Source organism: Schistocerca americana, chromosome 6, assembly GCF_021461395.2.
Source record: "Schistocerca americana isolate TAMUIC-IGC-003095 chromosome 6, iqSchAmer2.1, whole genome shotgun sequence".
Lineage (NCBI taxonomy): Eukaryota > Metazoa > Arthropoda > Insecta > Orthoptera > Acrididae > Schistocerca > Schistocerca americana.
In genome coordinates, this window is record NC_060124.1 from 469,559,074 (window position 1) to 469,572,976 (window position 13,903).

A 13,903-nucleotide genomic window follows, 5' to 3' on the forward strand; every position below is an offset into this window, starting at 1 on the left:
CTTGAATACAACAAACCGCTGTGGGATCCGCACCAGATAGGGTTAATAGAAGAGATAGAGATGATCCAATGGAGAGTAGCGCGCTTTGTTACAGGATCATTTAGTAATGGAGAAAGCGTTACGGAGATGATAGATAAACTCCAGTGGAAGACTCTGCAAGAGAGACGCTCAGTAGCTCGGTACGGGCTTTTGTTGAAGTTTCGAGAACATTCCTTCACCGAGGAGTCAAGCAGTATATTGCTCCCTCATACGTATACCTCGCGAAGAGACCATAAGGATAAAATCAGAGATATTAGAGCCCACACAGAGGCATACCGACAATCTTTCTTTCCACGAACAATACGAGACTGGAATAGAAGGGAGAACCGATAGAGGTACTCAAGGTACCCTCCGCCACACACCGTCAGGTGGCTTTCAGAGTATGGCTGTAGATGTACATGTAGAGTTACTGAACACAGCTTTTGGAAATTCGTTCACGAAATAAGACGAAGAAGATATTCAAGAATTCGAATCAGTAACAGCTGCCAACATGAGTAAATTACAAGTAGATATCCTGCCAGTAGCGAAGCACCTTAGATCGCTTAGTATAAGCTGATTTTATACCAGTTAGGTTCCTTTCAGAGTATGCTGATCGAATAGCCTCATACTTAACAATCATATTCAACCGCTCGCTCGGCGAAAGATCCATACTCAAAGACTAGAAAGCTGCACAGGCCACACAAATATTCAAAGAAAGGTAGTAGGAGTAAACCACTAAATTACAGGCCCATATCATTAGCGTCGATATGCAGCAGTAATTTGGAACATATATTGCTTTCGTACAGTATGAATTACCTCGAAGAGAACGGCCTACTGACACATGGTCGACACGGATTCAGAAACTATCGTTCTTGTGAAACACAGCTAGCTCTTTACTCACACGAAGTGTTGAGTGCTGTCGATAAGGGATTTTACGAGTAATTTGATTCCGTATTTGTAGAGTTCTAGAAGTTTTTTGACACCGTAACTCACAAGCGACTTCCGATCAATTTGCGTGCCTATGGACTATCGTCTTAGTTATGTGACTGGACTCGTGATTCCCTGTCAGGAGGTTACAGTTCGTAGTAATTGACGGAAAGTCATCAAGTAAAACAGATTTCTGGCGTACCCCAGGATAGTGTTATACGTCCTCTGTTATTCCTTATATGTGTAAACGATTTAGGAGACTATTTGAGCAGCCATTTTAGGTTGTTTGCAGAGGATGCTGTCGTTTATCGTCTAGTAAAGTCATCAGAAGATCAAAACGAATCGCAAAACGATCTAGATACATGTATGGTGCGAAAATTGGAAATTGACCTCAAAGAATCAGAAGTGTGAGTTAATCCACTCATCCACATCAGTGCTGAAAGGTTACACGATAAATCAATCAAATCTAAAGGCCATTAATTTAACTAAATACCTAGCAATTACAATTACGAACAACTTACGTTGGAAATAACACACAGAAATAATTGTGGGGAAGGCGACAATAGACTGTGTTTTATTGGCATAGCCGGACGGAGTGGCCGTGCGGTTCTAGGCGCTACAGTCTGGAACCGCGCAACCGCGCCTCGGGCATGGATGTGTGTGATGTCCTTAGGTTAGTTAGGTTTAAGTATTTCTATGTTCTAGGGGACTGATGACCTCAGAATTTAAGTCCCATAGTGCTCAGAGCCAGCCATTTATTGGCATAACATATAGAAAATTCAACACATCTACTAGAGAGACTGCATAGCCTACGCTTGCCCGCCATCATCTGGTGTAATACTGTGCGGTGTGTGATCTGCATAAGATAGGATTGACGGAGGACATCGAAAAAGTTCAAAGGAGGGCAGCTCGTTTAGTATTATCGCGGAAAAGGATAGTGTGTGCCACGGATATGATACAACAGTTGGAGTGGCGGTCATTAAAACAAAGCGGTTTTCGCTGTGGCAGGAGCTTCTCATGAAATTTCAATCACCAACTCTCTGCTGAGAGTATGAAAATACTTGTTGGGACCTATCCACATAGGGAGAAATAATCATCATAGTAAAATAAGAGAAATCAGAGCTCACACGGAAAGAGTGAAGTGTTCGTCTTTTCCCGCACTGAGAAGTAGCTTAAAGGTGGTTCGATGATCTCTCTGCCCGGCTCTTAATTTTGAATTACAGAGTAATCACGTAGATATAATGGAAAAATCGGTTCAAAAACACTAATGTTTGCTGATTTCATAAGCAAGCACACTGAGACGAGTGATCATCACGCTCGGGGATTTGAACTCCCGCGTCCTTCAGTGCGTGGCGCTGTTTACAGTTGTGGCGAGATCTGGCGGCCGTTTTCCTGGCGCAGCAGACAGACGGTGAGTGGCCGGCCACTATCTCGTGTCCCATCGACCAGTGCGGGAGCCGCGGTCGGTGTTATTGCCTCACATGGTGCGGAGTAGTGTACTTAGCGATGAACCGTTGATTTCTTAAGTGGCGTATGTATACTGGTTTTCCGGGGGTTGTTGAAAGCTATGATTTAGTACGCCGTGGGCAAGACGAGTGTGTACTTAGAAGTCCGTTGGTGGTTCCGGACTGCCGTATGCATTAAGCGACGGCGGGCACCTTGTTTGGAGACTATCTTAACCCTCTAAGGTTAAATCACCTCCATGGGGAGGTGGTTGATGTGTACGTGGAGTATGTTTTCCGGCGCACAGTGACATTGCGTTTTGGATATTTGAATTTCGTTAGTTGATGTTTCCACAGTTATGTGGCTTTCTAGTTGCAGATTTGTCGTTTTACTGTCGTATGCCAACTGTCTGGAAGCTCAGTTGCTAGTTGTATTTGTTAGATTAGTGTAGACTCTCCGCTGTTGATTGACGCCGTTGAGTTACGGACGTTAGCATCATGGTTCAGCAGTATTTCTCTATTGCGGTGTATGTGAGACTTGTGCAGGTTGTGGGTTGATTAAGACGTACCTTGTACGCTATAAAACAGGACCGTAGCAATTGTACTGGCTGTTTGTTTGTGAAAGCCGCAGTGACTGAGGTCTCGCCAGCGTTGGCTAAAGTTTTTGTTAAAGTGTGCCTCCGTCTGTTGTCTGGGCGAGGCACACTGTAGATTTTTTATTATGCGTGTTGGTTTGTTGTCTCGGTTTGATTGAAGAATTTCGCTAGTGGTAAGAATTTTTAGGGACGAGTTTTGCTCACCTGACTGTGGAGAAAGTTGATGTCGTTGTCAGGATGTGAGTGCTTTGTCATTTCCAGTTTTTCAGTCCTCCGTGGAAATTGTCGGTCTGTGTGCGTTGGTCGTCACTCATGGCGTATATTAACCCTAGCAGTACCAGTGTTTCCTAACGCATACTACCAAGGCGAGGGGCTGAGTAATCGCTTAAAGCCCACCAAAACACAAATAAAAAATTTAAAAATTGTTTTTTTTGCAGTTTCATGAAACACTAAGAAGGTGCTGATGTATGAGAAGGGTCCAGAACCTTAAAATATCATTTTGCCCAATCTCAGAGATAACAACGCATTTTACACTGGACTCGCATTCGGGAGGACGACGGTTCAATCCCGCGTCCGGCCATCCTGATTTAGGTTTTCCGTGATTTCCCTAAATCACTCTAGGCAAATGCCGGGATGGTTCCTCTGAAAGGGCACGGCCGCTTTCCTTCCCCATCCTTCCCTAATCCGATGAGACCGATGACCACGCTGTCTGGTCTCCTTCCCCAAACCAACCAACCAACCAACCAACAACGCATTTTCCGTAATGTGTACACAGACGGGAGAGGTACTTACTGACCACTACAAGAAATTTTTTGAAAATACAGATTTCATTAATTCACAAAATACCTCTAAGATACGTAGTTGTGAGAAGGATCCTGGACTTCAAAACAAAAATTACGTGTTGGGAAATTTCGCGTGTTCTATTAAGATTTAAATTTTTAGGTTACTTCTAACTGAAAAGTTGAAAGTTATTAGGAAATATGGCATAAGAAGTCATCAAAAGCAAAAAGTATTCTTTAATTTTAAAATATAAGGAACATAATTAGATTAAAATATTTTCAAGTGGTGTGCATTAAGTACCTCCCCTTGGTTAGTCAATGGGGTGCACTCGCTGAACTTAGTATCTACTGGGTATTTAGCATTAGTACGCGAACCACTATCTAGTTCAGACTGTAAAGGTACCTTAACAGCTATTCGACCCACATTAAAATCAGTGTGGCAAGAGGTCTGGTCGCCACACTTACCTAAAGTAAAATTAGTGTCGCTGGCTCCTGCGTTCTGAGAACGAACGGGTTGACACATATAGTATGCACACTGGTCCTGTCATAATGTAGCAAAAGTTGTCGGTGCTAGGGTCTTGGTATTGGAACATTAATTACTGGAAGCATAGTGAAACTGTTCAGTGAGCACTAATCTTGCTCTAATGTTGCAAGTTGTCAATCGCTCTTGTCAACAGTTCGTTACCTTTTTCTGTCGGGTTTGTTTGAGTGCAGTGCTGCCTACCGATCGGCAAAATTTCGAAAGATGACGCCGTCAGTCAAAGTTTAAGCTATTTAAAGTGGATGATTTTACGGTTTCATGGATCTAGCTGATTTTTGAGGATTTTGCGAAATTTTGCTAAGTCTTAAATGTTGTAACTCACGGATGCTTTCTTAGTTATGGGGCTATCCAGTATTTAAATTTTGCCATTGGCAAGAGTTGCAGCCTTTCGGTAGGGAGCGAGCCAATTAAGAAGGCCATGTTGCTACCAGTCAATAAAATCAAGCATCCAATCCCTAAACAAATTTGTACAATACCAAAGAAGGGCCCAAGCTCAGCCTTAGCAGAAACAGCTTCCATATGAAATTTTCTGTCGCATCGTACCTTCCTCGTCCAAGTTGCCAAGTTGCGGCCTCCCCATAAGCTCGCTCCACCCCCCCCCCCCCCCCGAGTTCTGGAGAATGGGGTACCGCAGGGATCTGTTGTCTGCCTGTTTTTAATTGCAATTAACGGGATCGCTGCGGCGGTGGGAACGTCTGTTCAGCTCCCTTGTATGCTGACTTCTGCCTCAACTATGGCTCCATTGGCATTGCAGCTGCTGAATGCCAGCTGCAGGGAGCTATCCGCAATGCGCAGTCTTGGGCTGTAGCGCATGGCTTCCAGTTTTCGGCTGCCAAGTCCTGCGTTAGGCATTTCCGCCGGCACCACACAGTTCACCCTGAGCCACGGCTTTATCTTGCCGGTGAACTTCTTGCTCCCTCATATTCGGCAGCTTAAACAGATGTGCAGGCGGCATCTAAATGCTCTGCAATGCTTCAGCCACACCAGCTGGGGCGCCGACCGATCTACTATCTTACGGCTCTACCAGGCATTAATCCAGTCCCGTCCGGATTTTGGGAGCCTGGCTTATAGTTCAATATCCCCTTCTGTGTTGCGGGTACTGCACCCAATCCTTCACAGCGGGATCCGACTTGCCACTAGAGCTTTCAGAACCAGCCCTGTGAACAGCATACTTGTGGAGGCAGGTGTCCCTCCACTGCAGTTACGGCGCCAAAGTTTACTGGCCGCTTATGCTACACACGCTTGTAGCTTGCCCAGGCATCCTAATTATCGTCTCCTGTTCCCCCAGTCGGTCGCCCATTCCCAGAACGTCGGCCCCGGTCAGGTTGTACGATCGTGGTCCGAGCCAGAGATCTTCTCTCCGGGCTTGGGGTTTTCCATCTTCCACATCCTTTCCAGGCCCCTCTGTGTACACCCCCGTGGTGTGTACCCCGCCCTTGCCTTCGGCTCGAATTGGCACAGTCCCGAAGGACTCAGTCCCTCCAGAGGCCTTTCACCGCCACTTTCTTTCCCTCCTTGCCACGTGTCAGGGCTCTGGCGTTGTTTACACTGACGGTTCCATGGTTCCTGGTTGTATCAGTTATGCTCTCACTCTAGGGGACCATTCTGAACAACTCATTGTCGGTTGGCCGCAGCGTTTTCACTGCTGAGCTGGTCGCCATTTTTCGAGCCGTAGAGTATATCCGGTCCTGCTCAGGTGAGTCCTTCATTACCTGTAGCGACTCCCTGAGCGGTTTACGAGCTATCGACCAGTGTTTCCCTCGCTCTCGTCTGGTGATGGCTATCCAGGAGTCCCTCCATACTCTTGCCTGTTCCGGCTGCTCTGTAGTCTTTGTGTGGACCCCTGGTCATGTCGGCAGCCCGGGCATTGAACGTGGTCAAACAGGCCACCAGTAAACCGTTTATGGACATTGGCCTCCCTGAGACTGATTTGCGAGCAATCTTACCCCGCGAAATTTCTAACTTTGGGACATGGATTGGCGCAACCTGACCACACCAAACGCCGTCCTACCAAGGAGACGACGAATGTGTGGTGGTAATCCATGCAGGCCACTTGCAGGGACTCAGTTTTCCTTTGTCGGCTCCGCATTGACCACACCCACTTGACACACAACCATTTACTGCGCCATGAGGCCCCGCCTCTATGTTGCTGCGTGTTGTCCTTAACGGTGGTCCACCTTTTGTTGGCCTGTCCGCTTTTAGCTGTGCTCAGGCAGACGCTTGCTCTGCCTGATACGCTCCCTGGCCTTTTAACAGATGACACTTCATGGCAGGCTTAGTTTTCCGTTTTATTAATGCAGGTGGCTTTTATCACTTAATCTGAGTGTTATTTTTTGTTCTGAGTCTGGCCTTTGGACTACGATTTTAGACACTGTTATTTTTGTAGTGTTTCTAGGTGGTTGGCGTTTCCTTTTTTGTGTCTGTTCGGCCAACCACTGCCACACTGTGTGATTTTATTTCCTTTTGTCTGATCTTTGAGTCTTTCTTGTCCTGTGTCGTCTCTTGTTGTCTCTATTGTTCGTTTTTGTTCTGTGTGGGTGTTTGAAGTTTTTGAAAAAAGGGATCGATGGCCATAGCAGTTTCGTCCCTTCAATCCCACAAACCAACCAACCAATCCTCCATGCGGTCCCCTCACAGGGATTCTGTGGTTCTCCGCCAGCTCCACATTGGCCACGCTTCGGCTACGCACAGCTACCTCCTGCGCTGTGAATAGCTGCCTCAGTGTTGTGGCACCCGCTTCACAGTGGCCCATAATCTGGAGCATTGTACTACTTTGATTATCCTGCGACAAAGAGTTAGGTTACGGGACTCGTTGCCGCTAAGTTTTTCTTACAACGCCTCATCAGCTGATTTAGTTTTACAGTTTATTTGTAAGGGTGAGTCTTATCATTCGATCTAAGTTTTTGTTCCTCTGTGTCCTCCACCTCAGTGCTTTTAGGCTGGAGGGTTCAATGTGTTAGTGGCTGGCATCTTGCTTTTATTCTCATGGTCAGCCAGCCATGGTAAGTTGGTTTGTTGTTTCTTGCATCTGTCTGTGGTTTTCTTGTCCAGTTTTGTCTGGCTGTGTTCGTTGCCGTTCTGTCGTTCTTGTGGTTTTCCTTTCTTCCAGCTGTGTTTTGTATGTCTCGATTGTTTTACTCCCATTCTTGTGGAATTATTTTAATCGTAACGAAGGATCAATGGTCTCACAGTTTGGTCCCTCCCCTTCTTTTAAACCAATCAACCAACGAAACAACCCACCCACCAACCAACCAACCAACCAACGAACCAACAACAGACTGTGTACAATTAAGGAGGCTACGAATGTGTGCAAGTCCTAGATGAGAGCCTTTAGCATTTACTCTGTGGTTCTCTGCCGGCTCCGCATTGGCCACGCTTAGGCGACCCATGGCTACCTCCTGCGCTGTGAGCACCTGCCTCAATATCCGTGCGGTGTCCAGTTGATAGTGGTCCCTATTGTGGTGCACTGTCCTACTTTAACTGCCCTGTGCCGAAATCTTCCATTGCTAAAATCAATGATAACAAATACGGCAGACAACGCCTCGTCTGATTTGGTTTTACGTATTACGTCATTCTAAGTTTCAGCATGTGTCCTTTGATCTTCAGTGTCCTCCACGAGTGTTTTTATGCTGGAGGTTTTAATGTTTTGCAGAGTGGCTGGCTTCTCGCTTTTATTCTCATGGTCAGCCAGCCATGGGAAGTCGCTGTCTTGTTTCAATGTCTCTTTTACCTGTTTCTTTCGTCTGTTTGTGCTTTTATTGTCCTCTTTTGTTGTGTTTGTTGCTCTTCTGTCGTTCTTGTGGTTTTTCCTTTCTCCCTGTTTTGTGTTGTCAGTTGTTTTATCTTCACCCTTGTAGCATTTTTAATCGGAACAATGGGTCGATGACCTAGTAGTTTGGTCACTTCCCCCTCTTTTGAACGAACCAACTGGGCGGTAATGAGGCTGTGTGAATTTGGGCTCTGTATCTAAATTTTCTCGTTAGACCTATGAAAAACTCGCGATGATGCACCAACAGGTGTAGCAACATCCTGGCATATGTCAGCAGGCATTGCTTCCCTGCTAAGATTCTGCTTCCTTGGCTCAAGCACACGAGATCAACTTCATTGAAGAGATACAAACGAAAGTAACATGTAACTTGTTTCTCTTGAATATTCTTGGCATGTTCCAGATAGAGCTGATTATGACAGCAACACAATGGTACCTCTGGTGTGTATCATACGCTCAAATTGGTACTATTGTACACTGACGTCCGAGAGACCACCAGTGAAGATCGATTAGGAAATCGCAGCGAGTCCAGGCCATGTGCACACCTGGCTGGAATTCAGATTCAACAGGAAAACATAGTGAAAGGCCCCCTAAAATTCAGAACAAAGAACCTTTTCTCAGTATCCAGGATGTTAGGATGTGTAACTGCAAACAACCTCACAATTTCTCCATTACATGGCAGCTCTTCTGGGGAGATGAACATGGGACCACAGTGTTTTGTGACCAGCTTCATGTTGTAAGTTTCTATGATCTTCAGTCTTATCCTGTGGCAAGTTAATAATATCTGCACGTAGTATGTTCGAATTACTGTAGATCACCTGAACACACATTATGATGCCCACTTCTGACTGCATTATCGCTAATGCTTGAGAAAAGTGCATTCCCAAAATAAATTCCTATTTTTCAATCTATCTCCATTAATTCTTCAGCATGCAGCGACAGAACGTTAACTTAGGTTTCTATTCCAGTCACACAGTGACAAACACAAATGACGCAAATTTTATGTTTAATAGGCAGCACCTTTGATCTCTATGGCATCATCTTACTTACAGCACCCTGTCTAGTGGACTGATACATTATTTATGTAGATATACTGTTGGCAACTCGCACATTCGAACAGTGACATCATCTACCAATTTCTGCCCCAGCAAATCAGCCATCACTCTTGAAAAAACTGATATATGACCAACTTACGTTGCTCCAACGCCAAGGTAAGCTGGTGTCATTCTGCCATTCTGCTGGGTGGCCTGCAGAGGACAGGATGTGGCGCAGTGTCCTATTCCTTTTCACGCTATCGATTCTGCGCTACACAGGAAGTTCATGCCACCCCCCTCTCCCCCTGCGGGTTTGGGGATTAGAATAGGCCCAAAATATTCCCACCTGTCGTAAGGGGTGAATAGGAGTGTCTCAATTTTCGGCCTCATTTATCATCCACCCCCTGCGGGTTTGGGGGTTACAATTTGCCCACAGTATACCTGCCTGTCGTAAGAGGCGACTAAAAGTAGTCTCACACGTTTTGGCCTTTGTGTTGGTCCCCTGTAGAGTTTGATCACCATTCTTTAAAATTTTTCCGAAGGGCGAGACAATGGGGAAACGGCACCTTTCATGGTGCATCGTGTCCATAGTGCATTGAGATATTTGGACCCCTTTCTCGTCACATTGCAGTCTCGTTCATTGTCCATCTCTTAGGCGAGGATAAATTCCTGTGTGCGGTTTCCGCCATGCACTATGCAGTGTCGCTTTCTGCGCCGATGACAACCATAGACTTCTTGGCACCTTATATCCAGCATGGTAGCCAGTGCATTGTGCTGGGGCCGCCATGTACCCTGTTGGTTGCAGCCCCCTGACAATACAGGGATTGCTCTGCTGATGCTTGCGCCATTAACTCCCCACGTATGCCAATGAGTAGATGCCTATCTCCCTGGGGTGTTAGGACTTCTGGCAATGGCCATCCTGCCATGTGGTCCTTGCTGATGCTGGGTGGCACATGTGGGGAGGGCCCTTGGTTGGAGTGGGTGTTATCAGGGCAGATGACATGCAATGAAGGGTGGTGGCCAGCTGCCAGCCTCCAGACCCCCCTGTGGGTTCGGGGGTAAGAATAGGCCGGTGGTATTCCTGTCTGTCATAAGAGGCGACTAAAAGGAGTCTCAACTATGTCGGCCTTTAATGTGATGGACCCCTAAAGGGGTTTGACCACTCCATTTCAAAATTTTTCCGTTAGTGCCTACTGTTTGGGGAAGGACGCCTTACGTGGTGCATTCTATAGCCATCTTGCCCTAAGATCTGGCATATTCGTTATTGTCATGGAGTTGGACTTACACTGAGCTTCCGGCTACATCGGCTGCAGTGTGTTTGGAGTAGCCTACATTCCCTCCATTGTGCACTTCCATCTTTGCTCCCTTTATTAATGGATATTCGACACCCGACAACCAGCACAGTAGCCAGTCCGTTGTGGTGGGGTCATGTGCCCTCTTGGTGGTAGCCCCCTGACTACACAGGGATCGCACTGCTGATGCCCGAGCTGCTACCTCCCCACATTTGCCAAGGAGTTGATGCCTATTCCCCTGGGGCATCAGGACTCCCGGCAAAGGCCATCCTACCAGTTGGTCTTTGCTGTGGCTGGGTGGCGCCTGTGGGGAGAGCCTCTGGACAGAGTGGGTAGCATCATGGTGGATGACCTGCAATTAAGTGTGGTACATCAACTCTAGCTGGTGGGCCTCCACCAGCAGTCTCTAAGCGATAGAGGTCTAACCTCAACGGCAAGCAATACGATGCAAGATCCATGGGAGGAACGTATCGCTAAAGAAGGCAGTGGAGATTATTCACCCCGGTACCTCTTATGTATGCGAGTTGATGGTGAATTGTTTAAGTCGACCAAGCCCCAGTTTTTTGTGGAGCATTTAGAGGACAAGTTCGGGGAGGTGGAGGGCTTGTCCATAATGCGCTGTGTGTCAGTTCTCATCAAAACAGCATCCTTTGCCCAGTCACGGAGGTTGCTCACTTTTGTGGGATGTTTCCGTCACCATCACACCCCATAAGAGTTTAAACATGGTCCAGGATATCATCTTCCACAGGGATCTTCATTTGCAGTCCGACGAACTATGTGCCAACCTAGAACGACGAGGTGTTCACTTCATTTGGCGCGTCGATCGGGGTCGGAGGGATAATCAGGTAGCCACCGGTGCCTACATCTTGGCCTTCGAGGGTGATGTCTTACCCAAAAAGGTTAAGGTGATGGTTTACCATTGTGGTGTGAAGCCACATATCCCTCCTCCGATGCAGTGTTTTAAATGCTGGAAGTTCGGGCACATGTCATCTCGCTGTACTTCTGGCATCTCGTGTAGAGATTGTGGATGTCCTTCGCATCCCAATACTCCATGTGCCCCGCCTCCTATCTGTGTTAACTGTGGAGAACACCATTCCCCCTGCTCACCAGACTGTAGGATATTCCAGTAAGAAAGGAAGATAATGGAATAAAAGACCCTGGACCGCCTGACCTACACCGAGGCAAGGCGGAAATATGAGCAGCTACATCCTGCGTTGCGGGTGCTGGACCCAATCCTTCACAGCGGGGTATGCCTTGCCACTGGACCAGCCTTGTGAACAGCTTACTTTGAAGGCAGGTGTCCCTCCACGGCAGTTACGGCGCCAACGTTTACTGGCCGCTTATGCTGTCCATGTTTTTAGCTTGCCTGGGCATCCAAATTATAGTCTTGTTCCCACAGTCGGTCGTCCGTCTCCCAGAACGTCGGCCCGGGTCGGGTTGTCCGATCGTGGTCAGTCAGAGAGCTTCTCTCAGGGCTTGAGGTTTTCCCTCTTCCACTACTTTTCCAGGCCCCTCTTCGTACACCTCCGTGGTGCGTGCCCCGCCCTTGTCTTCAGCTCCGATTGGCACAGGGCCCGAAGGGCTCAGTCCCTCCAGAGGCCTTCCGCCGCCGCTTTTATTCCATCTTTACCATGTATCAGGGCTCTGGCGTTGTTTACGCCGACGGTTCGATGGTTGCTGGTCGTGTCGGTTATGCTCTAACTCTAGAGAACCATTCCGAACAACATTCATTGCCGGCTGGCCAGGGAGGGAAATGATCTTGCATCGTATTGCTTGCCGTTGAGGTTAGACCTCTATCGCTTAGAGACTGCTGGTGGAGGCTCACCAGCGAAAGTTGATGTACCACACTTAATTGCAGGTCATCCACCATCAAACATAAATAGTTCATTGTGTCTGTATGCATTACATTATATGTTGAATAGTCTCCTTTTCTGTGTATTGAATGGCACACCTGTTCAAAAAAATGATTCAAATGGCTCTGAGCACTATGGGACTTGACATCTGTGGTCATCAGTCCCCTAGAACTTAGAACTACTTAAACCTAACTAACCTAAGGACATCACACAACACCCAGCCATCACGAGGCAGAGAAAATCCCTGACCCCGCCGGGAATCGAACCCGGGAACCCAGGCGTGGGAAGCGAGAACGCTACCGCACGACCACGAGATGCGGACGGCACACCTGTTTCTCGTGGTTACAAGTTTAGTTATGTACAGAGAACGTCCACAAATAGTTTCTGGCTATACAGATCAAATAACTTTCTCATATGTTCACATTTTACAAGTACAGGTATTGTACACGAGTGAGCATACATTGATTCAGGTTTACATAAATACAGATAAATGCATGGAAATGTTACAGATAAGTTCTTTTACATAGGTACAAATACGTATAACGATGTTACATTTTGGATGTTACACAAATATCGCAACATATTTCTCGTGGTGTTTTACAAGCACGATTGGTTAAATAAAAAAATTTTCAAATAGGTTTACATGAATTTCAGTCATGACAGGTTTAAATTTTGTGTTTTGCGTTGTGCAAATGATGGCACCTGAAATAAAAAATGGTTAGACACCACATCTCACACCAGTATTAAGACCAAGCACATATCTACTAATAGGCAAAAGCATGAGCTAACAAGTCTCAAAAGAAAAATACTCGTGACACGAGTGTAAGTGTGTCTCGTAAGCATGGCCTTAACTGCTTGTAAATATGCATGTTCAGTGGTGAGAAGCGTATCCGGTTTCTGGATGAAAATGTCAGCTGTAAAATAATTTTTACATCAATCAGTCATTAGTAGTTGAATAATGACGGTGCAAATAGTCAATCTCGTAGGCTGAAAATACGTCTTCTTCAGACATGTTTTAAAGTTTATATACAATTTACTTTAAAGTTTTGTGTTCCTGCTGTACGTATTCGGCGAAGATAAATCTCTTCTTTCCCCTTCTGCTGCTAACACGAACAGCTGAAATAAAATTCTTATACTACGTAGCTTCTCTGTGGAAGTACTGTGAGGTACGTGTATTTGATAGTTGTGCATAACTTAGGTGTGTCTATCGTTGATCATAGTATACTTTTAGATGACGGTGAGCACATAGTCAAATAGTTTTGTCTTAGGATGCTGCAGCAGATATGCATTGGGATGTGGAATGCTGATGATGTAAGGACCGTCGTGCAGCAGACGCCACTTCGCGTTGCGCCGCTGAAGAGTTGATCATTTATGGTGAGTACGCACAAGTACCTTAATACCTATTCTGTACTGTTGCTTCCTTTTGACAGTGCGCGCATAAGCTTTGATTCTTCTATCGGCTTCCGCAGTCAGCCTCATGCAAACTTCTCTCACATTTTCTTCGTGGGTTGCATGTTGAAAATAAAATTTAGGTAGTGGTGTTGTCCAATCGTTCTCTTCCTGAGGATCGAACATGAGTTCATTTGGAGTGTAGGGAGTTTCGCAGATGTTGAGGTTATTGTGTACCTCCTCGAATAACGACAAATACGTTACCC

General features: G+C 46.3%; 1 pseudogene; it reads right to left on the reverse strand.

The window, feature by feature from the left end:
- Window positions 1-13,903, reverse strand: part of LOC124620214 — a 63,715-nt pseudogene that overhangs the window by 12,144 nt on the left and 37,668 nt on the right.